Source organism: Mauremys reevesii, linkage group 12, assembly GCF_016161935.1.
Source record: "Mauremys reevesii isolate NIE-2019 linkage group 12, ASM1616193v1, whole genome shotgun sequence".
In the NCBI taxonomy this organism is placed as follows: Eukaryota; Metazoa; Chordata; order Testudines; family Geoemydidae; genus Mauremys; species Mauremys reevesii.
Genome location: NC_052634.1, coordinates 35,677,950 through 35,682,792, shown reverse-complemented (window position 1 = coordinate 35,682,792; position 4,843 = coordinate 35,677,950). Strand labels below are relative to the sequence as shown.

General features: G+C 46.7%; 1 non-coding gene across 1 annotated transcript; it reads left to right on the top strand.

The window, feature by feature from the left end:
- The first annotated feature begins 4,401 nt into the window (after positions 1-4,401).
- Positions 4,402-4,474, top strand: TRNAG-UCC. Its single transcript has one exon. It is a non-coding gene; the product is annotated as a tRNA-Gly (tRNA).
- Positions 4,475-4,843: the final 369 nt, after the last annotated feature.

Genomic DNA, 4,843 nt, shown 5'->3' with positions numbered 1-4,843 from the left:
CCATATGCCTTCATACTTCAACCACCATTCCAGATGACATGCTTCCATGCTGATAACGCTCGTTAAAAAAATAATCCATTAATTTGTGACTGAAGACCTTGATGAAGAACTGTATGTCTCCTACTCCATGGTTCTATCCGCATTCTGCCGTATATTTCGTTTTATGGCAGTCTTGGGTGATGACCCAGCACATGTTCACTTTAAGAACACTTTCACTGCAAATTTGACAAAACACAAAGAAAGTATAACGTGAGATTTCTAGAGATAGCTACAGCGCTCGAGCCAAGGTTTAAGAATCTGAAGAGCCTTCCAAAATCCACCCACCTACCCCTCCATCAGGACCGACTAGGTATGTTCTGCTGCCCTTCACTCATGCAGGAAGGATAACAACATTTCATTCCACTCAATCCTAAAGTGATTTGTAACCTGCCACCAGCCAAAACTGGTCATTTTGGGGAAGCGGCCCCATCATGCTGCATAGCTAGGCAGAGTAGGTGTGTCTATGCAAACACGATCTGTTCCTGAAGTCTTTCCCCCAGCTCCTCACTAGATGTGAAGGGGGAGCTCATTCAGCCTCTGCTTCCGCTTAGTGTTTAGAAACTCCTTATTGTCCCTATCTCTGCTGACATTAGATTTCTCCTCCTGTCTTTTCCTTGATAGTTCTGATGAGGTGGCTGAGTGGTTAAGGTGATGGACTGCTAGTCCATTGTGCTCTGCATGCATGGGTACAAATCGCATCCTCATCGGATGCATTTAGTCATTACTCCTCCTTTGTAGACAACCATGTCCCCGTTTGGTATGATGTTGCTTCTTGCAAACAAAAACCTTCTCAGAAACTCAGAACTCTCTTGCTTTAAATAAAATGTCTAAATCCCAGATTTCTTAAAAAAAGAAAAATTCTCTAGTCCTGTATTTCTTAATTTATATCTCAAAAGGGAACATCCTCGTCATGTCCTCCAAACACCCTGGGACCAGCCCAAATTATTAAAATACCCTCAACCCGAGCAAGGCCAGAGCAGTGACCCAGAGCTAGTGTCTAGGCCAAGCTGTTCTGAAGGAGGCAACTCAAACATTTTCTCCCTGCTTCCCTTGGCAAGGTCTGACTGGGAAAAAAAAATTCCCCAAACTGAAAAACCAATACTAATCTGTTTGGGGACTTTGGTTTGAAAGTATTATTGTTATTATTCTCTTCTGAATCAGTTCAGTTGAGTCTTTGTCCTCCAGGTGTGTTTCCAGCTAAAACCACATTGAGGGTACTGGACCACTGACCTATCAGCTCTTAACACCCAAACTTTCAGTAACTCTATTATCAGTGCCTGCGAGTGTAATTTAAACCATAGGTTCATCTAGCTCTGAATCTTGTCTTCTGACAGTAGCCAATACCAGGTGCTCCAAAAGCCAGTCTTTAAGGTACCACCGGGAGTTGAACCCAGGATCTCTTGTTTACAAAACAGGTGCTTTAACCAGCCAAGCCATGGTACCTGCTGTTACTTAAAGCACCGTGTTTGCTCACACCTGACTCTCTGCCAATCCCCACTGGGCCCTTACAAGTGTTACTCGTGTTTGGCTTCTGTAAAGCAGAGGAGCAGGTGAAGTTTTGCTCCTAAGGTGTGTGTGCGATTCTTTGGACAGGTCTACACTAGGAAATTAGGTTGGTGTAATTACATTACTTAGGCTGGCAATGCAGTTCTATCAACCTAATCCCGGTGTAGATAGCAGCTCAGCTGTCAGAACTTTCTGGAGCTATGAAAGGAGAGAGGTCCGGCCTCTGTAGCAGGAATGCAGGGCAGGCGAGTTCATGGTGGGATACTGGTGGAGACCAGTTATGGTGATATAATGACCAGCAGCATTTACACTGACAATTTGGCACAAAGCTCTAGGCCTCTTGTCGAGGTGGTTTTATTTTGTTGCCAGACGTGGCATTGCAGTGTGTGCACCAGCCAAAAGCTGCTGACCGAGGGAGCGTTGTGTGTTTTTCACACAGCTGAGCAATATAATGATGCTGAAATAACTTTGTAGTGTAGACCTGGCCAAAGATTCACACACACACACGCACACACACACAGAGCTTGCAAGGAAAACCTCACCTGCTCCTCTGCTTTGCAGAATCCAACACAAGCAAAGCTTTTCAGGCCCCAGTGGGGATGGCAGGGAGTCAGGTGTGGTCAGAGAGTGTCCCTGAGCCACAAGCAGGCACCATGGCTTAGCTGGCTAAAGCACCTGTCTTGTAAACAAGAGATCCTGGGTTCAACTCCAAGTGGTGCCTTGTTGAGTACCTCTTGGAGCACCTGGTATTGGCAGCTGTCAGAGAACTAAATGGGCCTTTGGTCCAGCCCAATATGGCTGTTTCAATTACACTCACAGGCACTGATAACGGAATTACTGAGAGTTAAGAGCTGATAGGTCAGTGTTCCAGCCTGTCACAGATGACCTCCCTCCCTCTGGGACAGGGGCAGGTCTGAGCTCTCACACTAAATGCTCATTGTGGCTGCCAGAACCTGTGGGCAGCTCATTTAGTTTGCACTGAGGGTTGAGTCCTGCTTCATGCACCATGTGTGAGAATGAAAATCCTAAACCGCCCTTTGAAATAACAGATGCAGCAGGATGTGTTATTGTCCCTGCCCCAAAGCAGACAGACCAATGGAGAAATGCTGTCAAGTCCAGGGTAATACTCCACTGCCAGTTTATCTTTTTTGCTTGCTAAACTCCCTTCCAACCTTGAGGGCTCCCAGAGCCCAATATTGAGCTTGAGCTGAGATGTCTACAGTGCAAATTTACCACCCCATGGCCCTAGCCTGGGAGCCTGCACTGGCACAGGAAAGCCATGAGTGTTTCATTGCAGTGTGGACATAGCCCCAACCCGCTCAGCTTTGGAACCCATGTCCCCTGCCTAGCAAGTGCTATTGAACTGAGGGTGAGTCCCTCAATCAGGGTCTGCCAAGCACAGTTGTGCTGCCCTTGGTTCACACAACAAGGATAACAACCCTTTATTTCTCCTGCCCCTATAACATGGAGACTGGGAATCCAACACCAGCCAAAAGTGATCATTTCAGCAAGTAACCCAACCTATTGTAAAATCCACATGCAGACTCATACACGAAACCTTGCAAGAAAATCTTCCTGAGGGGGTCTGAAGCACCTGCTGCTGGAGGGAAGGAGGGAGCTGTGGGTTGGGATTGAGGAGCAGCGTGAGGAGGGGGGGGCTGTGGATTGGGATTGAGGGGCACCGGGAATAGGAGGGGCCTGTGGGTTGGGACAGAGGAGAAGGGTGAAGAGGAGCAGGCTCTGGTTGGGAGTGAGGAGCAGTGAGCATAGGAGGGACTGAGGGTTGGGACTGAGGGGCACTGGGAAAAGAGGGGACATGGGTTTAGGCTGAAGAGCATCTTCATTTGAGGATCCAGCAGGACAGGGGAAGGCAGCAGGTGATTCTAATTCCTTAGGGATATTCTGTGTGTGTGTGTGCAGGGGAGGAACATGCTATATGCCCAGAGGCCTTTATTTCTCCAGCCTGTGAGGACAGAGGGGCTGTCAGGAAGTTGCCCCTTCAAACCCACACACAAAAAGGCCCTTCTGAGGAAAGAGAAAATCCTGAAGAGAAAAAGTAACATCAAAGAGGACATGGGAAAGACAGTGTAAGATCTTGGTGAGTAGTTTATCACCTGACCAGGGACTTGAACCCTGGACCTTCAGATTAAAAGTCTGATGCTCTACTAACTGAAAGCAGCAAAGAGTCCTGTGGCACCTTATAAACTAACAGATGTTTTGAAGTATGAGCTTTCCTGGGTGAATACCCACTTCAGCTAGCCAGGCTCATGAAGAAAAAGAGCAAGTTGGTGCATTGGAGAAACTAGTAAAGAAAACAAGAGCGGGAAACAATAGGGGAAACCTGCTGCTCTCTCTGGCCCGGTCAACACTGTGAGTTTATATCAAATTTAGCAGCGTTAAAGGGCATTAACCCTGCACCCGTCCACACAATGAAGCCCTTTATATCGATATAAAGGGCTCTTAATACCAATATCTGTACTCCTCCCCGACGAGGGGAGTAGCGCTGAAATCGGTATTGCCATGTCGGATTAGGGTTAGTGTGGCCGCAATTCGATGGTATTGGCCTCCAGGCGCCATCCCACAGTGCACCATTGTGACTGCTCTGGACAGCAATCTGAACTCGGATGCACTGTAAAATCGGAATAATCCCGTAGTGTAGACATACCCTGTGATTAACAACATTGGTGGCTAATTGAAAGGCTGATGGTTGAAACCCAAGTGAAGATGGAGGTGGTTTTTTTTAGTCATGAGGGTTTTTTTTAGTGATGAGAATCCAGTACATTTTAACAGGCAGAAAAATCTCTTCAACGCTGGTCTAACCTCAGTAGGCAAGCATAAGTGACACTTTTGCCAGATGCATTGGTGGTATAGTGGTGAGCATAGCTACCTTCCAAGCTAGTTGACCTGGGTTCAATTCCCAGCTAATGCAATGATGTGATGTTTTCTCTGCTGGGAAGTGATTTAATTTCAGTCACATTGTATCAGTTTATCAATGGAATGAGAGAATCCATGTGCTGCAGGTCATTCAACACACAATGGAGGAAGAAAGGGGCAGGACTATACAATGAGCTGTTGGAGTTATCCTGGTATTACAATGTTTGGTTTATTTTTAAAAAAACTTCCTTTACTTCCATCTCCCTTTTAGACTCAGAGGCTTTAAGGTCAGAAGGGACCAGTGTGATCATCTAGTCCGACCTGCTGCACCTTGCAGGCCAAAAGACATACCCCCATATACCCCCATGACATCTATATAGGCAAGTCAGTGATCTTAAGGATTTTGAAGGACAGGTTCTGCCTT